This window comes from Miscanthus floridulus, chromosome 5 (assembly GCF_019320115.1).
Source record: "Miscanthus floridulus cultivar M001 chromosome 5, ASM1932011v1, whole genome shotgun sequence".
In the NCBI taxonomy this organism is placed as follows: Eukaryota; Viridiplantae; Streptophyta; class Magnoliopsida; order Poales; family Poaceae; genus Miscanthus; species Miscanthus floridulus.
In genome coordinates, this window is record NC_089584.1 from 12,170,766 (window position 1) to 12,183,767 (window position 13,002).

Below are 13,002 nucleotides of genomic sequence, written 5' to 3' on the forward strand. Positions count from 1 at the left end.
ACACATGAAACACTTGAAAAGTCATTACAAACATACGCAACATCCAGATAAAACACTTGCAACATATGTATAACACATATGCAACATCTAAATTAATAAACACGCTTGCAACATACGTCTAAAAAACACTCCCACACAGCAAAAGGACAACAAGACTGGTGATGCACTACCACGAGTACCTCCATCATCTCGAGAAATACAGTTGGGACTAGACCGAGTCCCCGCGCTCACCATTCGGGGTGTAGTTAGGTCCTCTAACGAACCACATTGAACTGACTTGGGGTATCCCACATTCCCACTACTCAATGACGTATATGCCCTCCTCTATTTCTTTTGTAACTTAGCCTCACATAGCATTATAACATTATAAAGGGAGGCCGGGGTATTTCCCTCTCTACCTCTCGGCTAGATGACACTAGAATCCTCTTGTGGGTCACAATCATCCCACCTGAACTAGATGTGGGGCAGTCCTCGAGTGAGCCATCCAAACACTAAGCACGACAATCAAATCTTACTAGTTGATGCTACGAACCGTCAACAATAGGGTATTACATATGGTAGTAGTCAAGAATGACTGAGTGGGTCGGACCGAGCCGAGTATGGTCAATGGACGATGGCTTGGTCCTGAATTGATAGAGGAGCAACCCTTGACTCCTTGCACTAGTCTACTACTTCATCACCATTGAAGAAGAAGGTGAGAACGACCAAGAGTGGGTTGCGTGAATACAAGTCCAGCAACATGGTGGTGGAAGGGAAGGCTATATGAGATATCTTCTTCTTCTTCTTGGAGATTAGGAAATCTATAATAGCTAGACACACTATTGACATACGTGTTGTCGGAGGTGGCGAGTTGAACTTGAGATCGTGTAGTCTGATATGTTTTTTCAGTTATTAGTAAGGCTAGTAGAAATGTAGAACCCTAACAAAATAGAACAAATTTGTTGGATATCACATTAATAATCGGTAATGCTAAGACTCTGATGTCCGACGATTTCCGGACGCGCGTCAGATAAGGATTGGATACGGCGCCGCACGTTCTCCTCCACTCATCCGCTCACACTGCAGTTCATTCACCAGGTACCGCTCCTCCACACGTTCGTTGTCGCTGCTCCTCTCCTCCCCCATGGTTCCAGGAGCGCCGCACGCCCCCGACTGCGCTCCGTAGCACCGCGAGTAGGCGGCGGCGCTCCTCCCCGCCTTACGTCCGTCCTCCACACACCTCGCTCTCTCCCTGGCCGGCGGCGGCGGCATCCTCTCCTACTCCAGTGTCCTCCTCCCCCACCATGGTGGCTCCTTCCCCCACACCGACGTGTCCTTCCCCGACGCCGGCATCCTCCTCCCCCACCCCGCCTCCCTCCTCAACACCGGCATCCTCCCCCACCACAGCGGCTCATTCCCCCACACCGACATCTCCTTTCCCGACCCCAGCGTCCTCCCCCACCTTGGCTCCCTCCTCCCTACCCCGGCGGTGTTCCTCCCCGACACTAGCGTCCTCCCCCACAGGGAGCTCCTGTCGCCCTCAGATCTGGCGGCCATGGCGTTCCCCTTGCAAGCCCTCTCTCCCCCTATATGTTGCAATTGTATCTTTTAGTTGTTTCAGATGCTTCAGATGTATGTTGCAGTTGAATCGTAAGGATGTTGCACAAGTAGATCTGGTAAAAGGTCCTAATGGCTAGAGGGGGGTGAATAGCCTATTAAAAATTTCTATAACAACACTAAGACAAATGATTAGTCAATAAGATGGCGAAGCGAATTTTGTGCTAGCACTATACTTGGGGTTACAAGCCACCTACCCAATTCTATTTTCTATGATCTCTTGTATATCACAACAAAGCTATGTCACTAATATACACCTAGGTGATCAACCTAGTAAGAGTAATACAACTAAATGATACACTATCTAGTCTTAACTACCACTAGCTCTATCCAAGTGAATGTATAGTGAAATATAAGAGAGTGGTAGAGAGGTATATCGCCGTGGTAAGTGACCAATGAGTGAATACCAATGAATACCAAGGAGACAATCAAGACACAATGATTTTTCCTCCGAGGTTCACTTGCTTGCCGACAAACTAGTCCCCGTTGTGGTGATTCACTCACTTGGAGGTTCACGAGCTAATTGGCATCACACGTCAAACCCTCAATAGGGTGCCGCACAACCAACACAAGATGAGGATCACACAAGCCACGAGCAATTTACTAGAGTACCTTTTGGCTCTTTGTCGGGGAAAGGTCAAGAACCCCTCACAATCACTACGATCGGAGCCAGAGACAATCACCAACCTTCGCTTGACGATCCTCGCTGCTCCAAGCCATCTAAGTGGCGACAACCACCAAGAGTAACAAGCCAAACCCACAGCGAAACACGAATACCAAGTGCCTCTAGATGTAAACACTCAAGCAATGCACTTGGATTCTCTCCCAATCTCACAAAGATGATGAATCAAAGATGGAGATGAGTGGGAGGGCTTTGGCTAAGCTCACAAGGTTGCTATGTCAATGCAAATGGCGAAGAGAGCGAGCTAGAGCTGGCCAAACAATATTTATAGATACCTCCAAACAATAGAGTCGTTGGCTCAATTATTGGGCTAACTGCGGGATGATCGAACGTGCAGGTCGTGTGCACCGAATGCGTCTGGTGTGGTGACCGAACGTGTCCAGTCGTAGCCTAACCACCACGTGTTCCTTTCAAATTGTTTAGCCATTGGCACCCAATGACTATCTCTATGCATAGTAATACTACATGATCGGACGCGCTGTTAGAAAATGACCGGACCCAGGAGACACAGTGTCAGGTCGAGTCAAGAGAGTTCCTAGAGCCACTCTAGGATGACTGACGCGTCCGATCACACCAGACCAGACGCTCCTAGCGTCCGATGAATTATTGCGTTGAAAACCCGAGACTTGCTGGTTCACACCGAACGCGTCCGGTGAGGCGATCGGACGCATTCGGTCACTCTCTGCAATCCTACATCAAGCTATATCACTTTGACCTAACGCTAAATAGTAACTCATCAGCGTTCGGTCACTCCACTGAGCCAGAGTCTGGTCACTTTCACTTAGTCGCTCACCTTGAGTCCAAATATCAGACATGTCTCGTCCTGATTCCAGACGTGTTCGATCACTTCTGTCTGACTATAATGGGAACGGGGGTCCTGATCTTCCATCAGATAGAGGTAACTATCGTTGTGGCGGAGAATGACACACCAATCCAGCTTCAGATCGAAAGATCGAACCCAGCAATCTTAGCACTACAGCTCCTCTAGTTATCAACCAAGTCACGGACCAGGTTGACCTCGCTAAGAAGGCTAATCCCTACCTACGCAATGAAGAACACAAGCAAGAACAAGAAAGAACACAACCAAATTGTAGATGAATGATTAATCTCATAAAGTTAGGGTCTCACAAACCGATGAACGGTGAAACTGTTCTTGATAGAATAATCTAAGCAAAACCCAAAACCTAATGACGGCGGCGGCGTATGATTATAAAGGTCTTAGGGTCATCGCCTACCCTGAATGCGCCCCCTAATAGGCCCAAACACGATACACGGTCCAACAGACCAAAAGACGGTGTTGCAGTACCCTGATAGATTCTGGATGCTGACTTATTTTGACGATTCCTGTTGATTATGAAGGGCTTTTGATGTGAGACCACTTGGATTGGCTTCCTTATCAAATTAGCTTTCCATCCATATGTGGATCATCAAAAACAGAGTCCGGATGCGTCTTGGGTGACCAGTTTAAGACAGACTAGTCCTAGAGACCGAAGCAGACTCGAAATCATGTTGGACCGGGCCTCCGGTTTCTGTTGGACGTCCTTGCTGGTCATCATAGCCTCCACCTCTTCCTATAAGTCCCTTATGACACTCTCCAATGTTCCTAATTAATATAACATCATTAGGTAGCAATCTATTCTCAAAAGTATGAAAATAATCACTTAAAAACGAGCTCACCTCCAAATTAAGTTGTCGCCGACGGTGGAGCAGCACCCTGACAGATTCTAGATGTCCACTTGTTTCTACGATTCCTGTCGACTCTGATCGAATTTTAAGGTGGGACTGGTGCCATTTGAAGCTCCATGAAATTATCTTTCCATCCATATAAAGAACGCCCAAAACGAACACTATATGCAACCTGGGCATCGTTTTTTGTACGTGCTGCTCCTAGACTCCGAGACGGGCTCGAACTTTAGTTGCTTTGGGTCTCCACCTTGGAGACTCGAACCGAATTAGCCTCGGGCCTCCTTCTTGACTTGGACACCCTTGCTGGCCTCCTAACCCTCCATACCATGTGCCAAATATGGTTATATGCATGGGTGTCATGTCCTCATCAGACTACCCCAAGACTGGATAAAATATCAGACACGTCTGGTCCAAATTTCAGACGTGTCCGGTCACTCTGTGACCTACGCGACTAACTCCTTTTCAACTCTATCTTCTTTACCCTTGCTCAAACTTGACAACCACCAAGTGTATCACCTTGTGCACATGTGTTAGCATATTTTTACAAATGTTTTCAAGGGTGTTAGCACTCTACTAGATCCTAAATGCATATGCAATGAGTTAGAGCATCTAGTGGCACTTTGATAACCGCATTTCGATACGAGTTTCACCCTTCTTAATAGTACGGCTATCGATCCTAAATGTGATCACACTCACTAAGTGTCTCGATCACCAAAACAAAAAAGCTCCTATCAAGTTTCACCTTTGCCTTGAGTTTTTTATTTTTCTCTTTCTTCTTTTCCAAGTCCAAGCATTTGATAATCACTATGTCATCACCATCATTATGATTTTCACCATTGCTTCATCACTTGGAGTAGTGCTACCTATCTCATAATCACTTTGATAAACTATGTTAGCACTTAGGATTTCATCAATCCATCAAAACCAAACTAGAGCTTTCAATCTCCCCTTTTTGGTAATTGATGACAACCCTTTCACAAAGATATAAATTGAAATTCATTTGAATCTATGTTGCTTGACCAAGCATATTTACCGTATGTAAAAGGATATGGACAAGTTTCATAAATCCCAAATGGTAGCAATTGTTCTCCCTACATATATGCTAAGAGTTTGGATTGTAGCTTGCACACATGCTTAGATAGGAAATATAGGAGACAATGTCGACCAAATAATGCTAAGGTATAAGAGATGGACCTTTGAAGCGTGATACCAATCGGAGTGCACCAATATACCATCCTTAGCACCATTAGTAACTAGACATACACAAAAACTAGAATACCCCATGAGATCAACATTAGAAGCAAGGGTCTAGTTTTCATAAAATGAACATAAGCCTAGTTTCTTAACCTATGCATGCTAGTTTTTCATTTCATCATTCAATCCTATAACTAGCATATACCATGCAAGCATAAATATTGAAATTTAAAACTTGTGTCATGCAAGCAAACATATGAAATGTGCATTCAAATGCATCCACCAAGTTTATGAGCTTGCTCCCTCTACTTGTGTGCTCAAAATTTTAATTGATCCCTTACTTTGTCATATCTCCCCCCCTATGTCAATTTCTCCTCATTTCTTAATTTCCCCCCTTTTGTTATCTTTTCACTATCTTTGTACACTATTTCCCCCTTTGTCATCAATGACCTCAAAGGTTTAATTTTAAATAGGTTGAGATTATCAATGTCAATCAATGGGGTAAGGACCATTTTTCCAAATTTGGTCCAATCTAGATCACTTGTCAAAGATATTTAACTTAGTTTGATCCAAGGACAAGCTTCTTCATACCTTCAAATAAGGCTTATCTTGTACCACATTGAATTAAACACTTATAGCTCATTTTTCTAAATCAAACACTAGGTTTACAAGCCCACAGATATGTCATATGCTACCACTAGACTAAATTAAGCATAGAAGCAATAGTGATACCATACAAACATCAAAATAATTTGATTTTCATGAATGATCCTATTAAATGTGAAAAATGACTAGATGCACTAAACTTGTCCTTAGCAAAGATGTATGCCATGCCAATCAACTTTTACCTTGGATTGCTCGAAGGAGAGGCATATCATATAAGTGGGGAGGTGCATCAACACATATTTGAGAAATCTAATATGTTCAAATCATTTCTTAGCTTGCAAAACCTTTTCTCATCTAATGGCTTGGTGAATATATCGGCAAGTTGATCTTCGGTGCCTACACTCTCAATGCAAATGTTCCCTTTTTGTTGGTGATCTCTTATGAAATGGTGACGGACATCAATGTGCTTTGTTCTTGCATGTTGAACCGGATTGTTAGTTAACTTGATTGCACTCTCATTTTCACATAGCAATTGTACTTTCTTGAACTTGATTCCAAAGTCATTCAAGGTGGCCTTCATCCAAAGTATTTGTGCACAACAACTACCGGTGGATATGTATTCGGCTTTGACGGTTGATAATGCAACACTATTTTGCTTCTTTGATGACCATGAAACAAGTGATCTTCTCAACAATTGATAAGTGCTCGAGGTGCTCTTCCTTTTAACCTTGCATCCCGCATAATCCGAGTCGGAGTAACCAACTAGCTCAAACTTTGCTCCTTTGGGATACTATAAACCAACATTTTGTGTATGCTTCAAGTACCTCAATATTTTCTTTGTAGTCTTCAAATGACTTCTCTTGGTGAGGCTTGAAATCTTACACACATGCATACACTAAACATGACATCTGGCCTTGATGCGGTCACATAGAGTAGGCTTCTAATCATAGACCGATATAATTTTTGATCCACCATATTGCCACTTGCATCACTATCCAAGTTGCCATTTGTTCCCATTGGTGTACTAATGACTTTGCTATCACTCATGCCAAACTTCTTGAGCATGTCTTTGATGTACTTACCTTGACTCACAAATGTACCATTCTTCAATTGCTTGATTTGAAGACCAAGGAAGTAACTTAACTCTCCAATCATAGACATTTCAAACTCATTAGCCATCATCTTTCCAAACTCTTTACAAAAGTCTTGATTGGTTGATCCAAATATGATGTCATCAACATAGATTTGCAACATAAATAAGTCTTTGCCAATCTTCTTGGTGAAAAGAGTGGTGTCAACCTTATCCATCATGAACCCTTTAGAGAGTAGGAAGTCCCTTAATCTCTCATACCATGCTCTAGGTGCTTGCTTCAAGCCATACAATGCCTTCTTCAACTTGTACACATGGTCAGGCTTCTTATCATCTTCAAAACCGGGAGGTTGCTCAACATATACTTCTTCATTGATGTAACCATTAAGAAATGCACTCTTGACATCCATTTGATAGAGCTTGATGTTGTGGGCATAAGCATAGGCTAATAAGATTCTAATTGCTTCCAATTTAGCAACCAGGCCATATATTTCTCCAAAGTCAAGACCTTCAACTTGTGTATATCCTTATGCTACCAATCTTGCTTTGTTCCTTACTACTATCCCATCTTGATCTTGCTTGTTTTAAAGACCCATTTGGTTCCAATCACATTGTGTCCCTTTGGTCTATCTACCAATTCTCATACTTGATTTCTTATGAAGTTATTCAATTCTTCATGCATAGCATTCACCCAATCAACATCCTTTAATGCTTTATCTATCTTTTTTAGGTTCAATGGATGATATAAATAAGAAATGCTCATAAAATGAAGCAAATCTTGATCTAGTTTGCACACCTCTTGAAATATCACCAATGATAGTGTCAATGGATGATCCCTTGTAATATTGATTGGTTAGAGGATTGGAACTTGATTGCTTGCACTTGCTTGATCATTGGGTTGAGATGATGCACTAGCCACTTGACCTTGTTCATTATTATGAGAGCCACTTGTGTACTAGTTTGATTTGTATCATCTTGCACATTTGAGTTAGAGAGCACTTGCACTTGATCATCTTCATCATCATTCATTTACCTAGGCCTCAATTCACCAACATCTATATTCTTCATGGTATTTAAAAGTTGAATGTCTCTAACATCTTCTAAGTTCTCATTCTCTTCTTATGAACCCTTGGTTTCATCAAATTCAACATCATGAACTTCCTCAAGAGTACCACTATCTAAATTCCAAACTCTATATGCTTTGCTAGTAGTTGAGTATCCAAGTAGGAATCCTTTATCACATTTTTTGTCAAACTTGCCCAATCTAGTGCCTTTCTTCAAGATATAGCATTTGCAACCAAAGACCCAAAAATATGTAATATTAGGATTTCTATCATTCAAGAGCTCATATGGTGTCTTCTCTTTCAATGGGTGACAATAGAGACGGTTGCTACAATAGCAAGCCATGTTGATAGCTTTGGCCCAAAAAGATTGACTCACATTGTACTCACTAAGTATAGACCTTGCCATATCAATGAGTGTTTTATTCTTCATCTCAATAAGGCCATTTGATTGTGGAGTGTACTTGGCCGAAAATTGATGTCTAATTCCAAATTCATCACACAACTCATCAATTCTAGTATTCTTGAACTCTCTACCATTGTCACTTCTAACTCTTTTGATGGTTGTTTTAAACTCATTATGAATGCCCTTGACAAATGATTTGAATGTTGTAAACACATCACTTTTGTCCACTAGAAAGAATACCTAAGTGTATCTAGTATAATCATTCACTATCATAAAGCCATATTTGTTACCACCATTGCTAGTGTATTGAGTTGGCCCAAACATGTCCATATGCAATAACTCAAATGCTTTACTAGTGCTCATTATGCTTTTCTTAGGATGGGTGTTTCCAACTTGTTTTCTAGCTTGATAAGAGCTACAAAGCTTATCTTTCTCAAACACTACATCTTTCAAGCCTTTAACCAAGTCATGCTTGACCAATCTATTCAATTGTTTCATTCCAATATAACCAAACCTTCTATGCGATAACCAACCCATACTAGACTTAGTGAACAAATATGTAGATAATTAAGCTTCACTAGCATTGAAATCAACCAAGTATAGATTCTCATATCTGGACCCCTTGAAGATCAAGTTAGAGCCATCTACACTATGATCTCTACATCATCTACCTCAAATATGCATTTGAATCCAAGATCATACAATTGAGTCACGGATAGCAAATTGAAGTTCAAGCTCTCTACGAGCAACACATTGGATATGCTCATGTCATTGGATATTGCAATCTTACCAAGCCCTTTGGCCTTTCCTTTGCCATTGTCACCAAATGTGGTACTGTCATAACAATCATTGCCATTGGTATTGATTGAGTTGAACATTTTTGCATCACCAATCATGTGTTGAGTGTACCCACTATCAAAAACCCAATGCCTTTCTCCGGCTTTGTAATTGACCTATAAAAAAGATCAATTCTTTTTAGGTACCCAAACTTGTTTGGGTCCTTGAAGGTTAGTGACCAAGCTCTTTAGCACCCAAATAGCTTTCTTCTTTGAGCCCATCCATGGTGTACCAGTGAACTTAGCTTTCACACCATTTGTACCCTTAGTAAGCACATAGAAAGAATCAATCTTAATTGATGATACATTAGTACTTTTGCTCTTGTTCTTGCACTCATGCTTTTTATAACCAACTTGCTTGCAACTAGTGCAAAACCAACCATTATTTTTCACAAAACTAGTCTTGTGATGAGCAAAGGCCACCTTACCTTTCTTGGAGGTATATCACAATCTCTCTTTGTAGAGAGAAGCTCTTTGGCTACCCAAGCACATAAGCAAGCGGTCCTCACCACCATAGGCCTTAGCCAAGGTGTGAGTGAGCTCATTGACCTTCTTCTTAAGGGTCTCATTCTCAACCATTAGTGAGGCATTACATGTGAAACCATCACTATTAGATGAGGTGGATGTGGTAGGTGCTAAAAAAAGGGTTAATGGGAGCAATAATGATAGGCTTATATAATGATTCATTAATTAGGTCACAAGTTAACCCTATATTACATGTCTCAACATGCTTTTTCTCATTTTGCTCATCAAGCAAAGTGGAATGAGCCTTTTTAAGCTTCTTGTGATCCTTGCCAAGCTTCTCATGGGCTTCCTCTAGCCTCTCATTTGATGCATTGAGCTCACCAAAGGATTGCTTAAGGGCTTTTAGTTCTTTACGCAAGCTTTTGCATTCCCTTCTCTTAATGTCAAAGTGTTCTTTAGCATCATCTAGCATGTCAAGTAGTTCATCCTTAGTTGGTTCATTATCATCACTATCACTTTCACTTTCATTTTCATTATCATGTTCCTCATCGCTTCCACCATCATAAGTTTATACCTTAGTGGCCTTAGCCATGAAGCATGATGGAGTATCGAAGAGAGAAGACTTCTCATTGCTAGCAATGCTTACAAGTGCCTTCTTCTTGGTCTTGTCATCATCCCTATCATCATCATCACTTGAGGAAGCATCACTATCCCAAGTGACCACATATGAACCACCCTTTTTCTTCTTCTTGAAGATTTTTCTTTTCCTTGTTGTCCTTCTTCTTGTCCTTCTTGTTTTCATCATTGTCACTATTGTATAGGCATTGAGCAACAAGATGATCTTTGCTTCCACAATTGAAGCACCTTCTTGATTCTTCCTTGTTCTTGGATGAAGACTTCTTTCTTCTAGCATGATAGCCCTTCTTCATCAATGAACTTGCCAAACCTCTTGACAAAAAGAGCCATCTTCTCATCATCCATCTCATCAAAGCTCAAGTCTTCATCTTCACTTGATGATTCTTGCTTTGCCTTGCCCTTGGATGATGTGGCCTTGAATGCCACACTCTTCTTCTTCTCATCCTTCTTCTCATCTTTCTTCTCCTTCTTTTCTTTCTTCTCATCATTATCTCTATGTATCATTGATCATTATATCTCCCAACACTTGGTTTGGTGTCATGGTGTCCAAACCACTCCTTACTAAAATAGTGACCAATATGCCAAATTTTGAGGGTAAGCATCTCAAGAACTTATGGGAGAAGATCTTGTCCTCCACCTTCTCACCAAGTGCTTTGAGATCTCTGACAAGCACTTGTAACCTATGGAATATCTCTGGCATACTCTCATCCTCTTTTATCTTGAAACTAGCAAACTTCTCCTTGAGGATATATGCCTTGGCATCCTTTATGGCTTGAGTGCCCTCAAATGATTCCTTCAACTTCTTCCATGCTTCATGAGCCATCTCAATGTTACTGATTTGCTCAAATATTCTCTCATCAATAGCATCATGAATGGCACTAAGAGCAATGCCATTGTTTTGGAGAAGCAATTCTTCGATGGTGGTGGGGGTTCTCTGGATCCTCTATCTCAATCTTGGTCTCCACCACCTTCCAAACTTTCCTATTGATTGACTTGATATATGTTGTCATCTTAGCCTTCCAATAGGGATAGTTTGAGCCATCAAATTGGGGTGGCTTCTTGGTGTTGTTGATTTGAGCTATTTTTATACCGAAGGTTGTTAAGCCTCAAATCACGGTGACCACATCAATGATACCACTTGAAAGGTCCTAATAGGCTAGAGGGGGGTGAATAGCCTATTAAAAATTTCTACAACAACACTTAGACAAATTATTAGTCAATAAGATAGCGAAGCGAATTTTGCGCTAGCACTATACTTGGAGTTGCAAGCCACCTACCCAATTCTATTTTCTATGATCTCTAGTATATCACAACAAAGCTATGTCACTAATATACACCTAGGTGATCAACCTAGTGAGAGTAATACAATTAAATGATACACTATCTAGTCTTAACTACCACTAGTTCTATCCAAGTGAATGCATAATGAAATACAAGAGAGTGGTAGAGAGGTATACCGCCGTGGTAAGTGACCAATGAGTGAATACCAATGAACACAAAGGAGACAATCAAGATACAATGATTTTTCCTTCGAGGTTCACTTGCTTACTAGCAAGCTAGTCCCTATTGTTGCAATTCACTCACTTTGAGGTTCACGCGCTAATTGGCATCACACGCCAAACCCTCAATAGGGTGCCGCACAACCAACACAAGATGAGGATCACACAAGCAACGAGCAATTTACTAGAGTACCTTTTGGCTCTTTGCCGGGGAAAGGTCAAGAACCCCTCATAATCACTATGATCGGAGCCGGAGACAATCACCAACCTCCGCTCGATGATCCTCGCTGCTCCAAGCCATCTACTGTGGCGGCAACCACCAAGAGTAACAAGCCAAAACAGTAGCGAAACACGAATACCAAGTGCCTCTAGATGCAAACACTCAAGCAATGCACTTGGATTCTCTCCCAATCTTACAAAGATGATGAATCAAAGATGGAGATGAGTGGGAGGGCTTTGGCTAAGCTCATATGGTTGCTATGTCAATGCAAATGGCGAAGAGAGCGAGCTAGAGCTGGCCAAACGATATTTATAGACACCCCAAACAATAGAGCCGTTGGCTCAATTATTGGACTGACTGTGGGACAACCGGACATGTAGGTCGTGTGCACCAGACGTGTCCGATGTGGAGACTAGACACGTTCAGTCATAGCCTGACTGCCATGTGTCCCTTTCAAATTGTTTAGCCATTGGCACCAAATGGCTATCTCTGAGCATAGTAATACTATGTGATCGGACACACTGTTAGAAAGCGACTGGACCCAAGAGATGCTGCGTCAGGTCGAGTCCAGAGAGCTCCCAGAGCCACTCTAGGATGACCGGACATGTTCGATCACATCAGACCGGACGCTCCCAGGTTCTGATGAATTATTACGCTGAAAACCTGAGACTTGCTGGTTCACACCGGACGTGTCCTGTGTGGCGACCGGACATGTTCGGTCGCTCTCTATAATCCTGCATCAGGCCATATCACTTTGACCTAATGCTGAACAGTAACTCATCAGCGTCCGGTCACTCCACTGTGCTAGAGTTCGGTCACTTTCACTTAGTCGCTCACCTCAGGTCAAAATGTCGGACGCATCTGGTCCTGATTCTAGATGTGTCCGGTCACTTCTGCCTGACTACCCCAAGACTGTATAAAATACCAGACACATCCGGTCCCAATTTCAGACTTGTCTGGTCACTCTATGACCAGCGCGACTAACTCATTTTTAACTCTATCTTCTTTACCCTTGCTCAAATTTA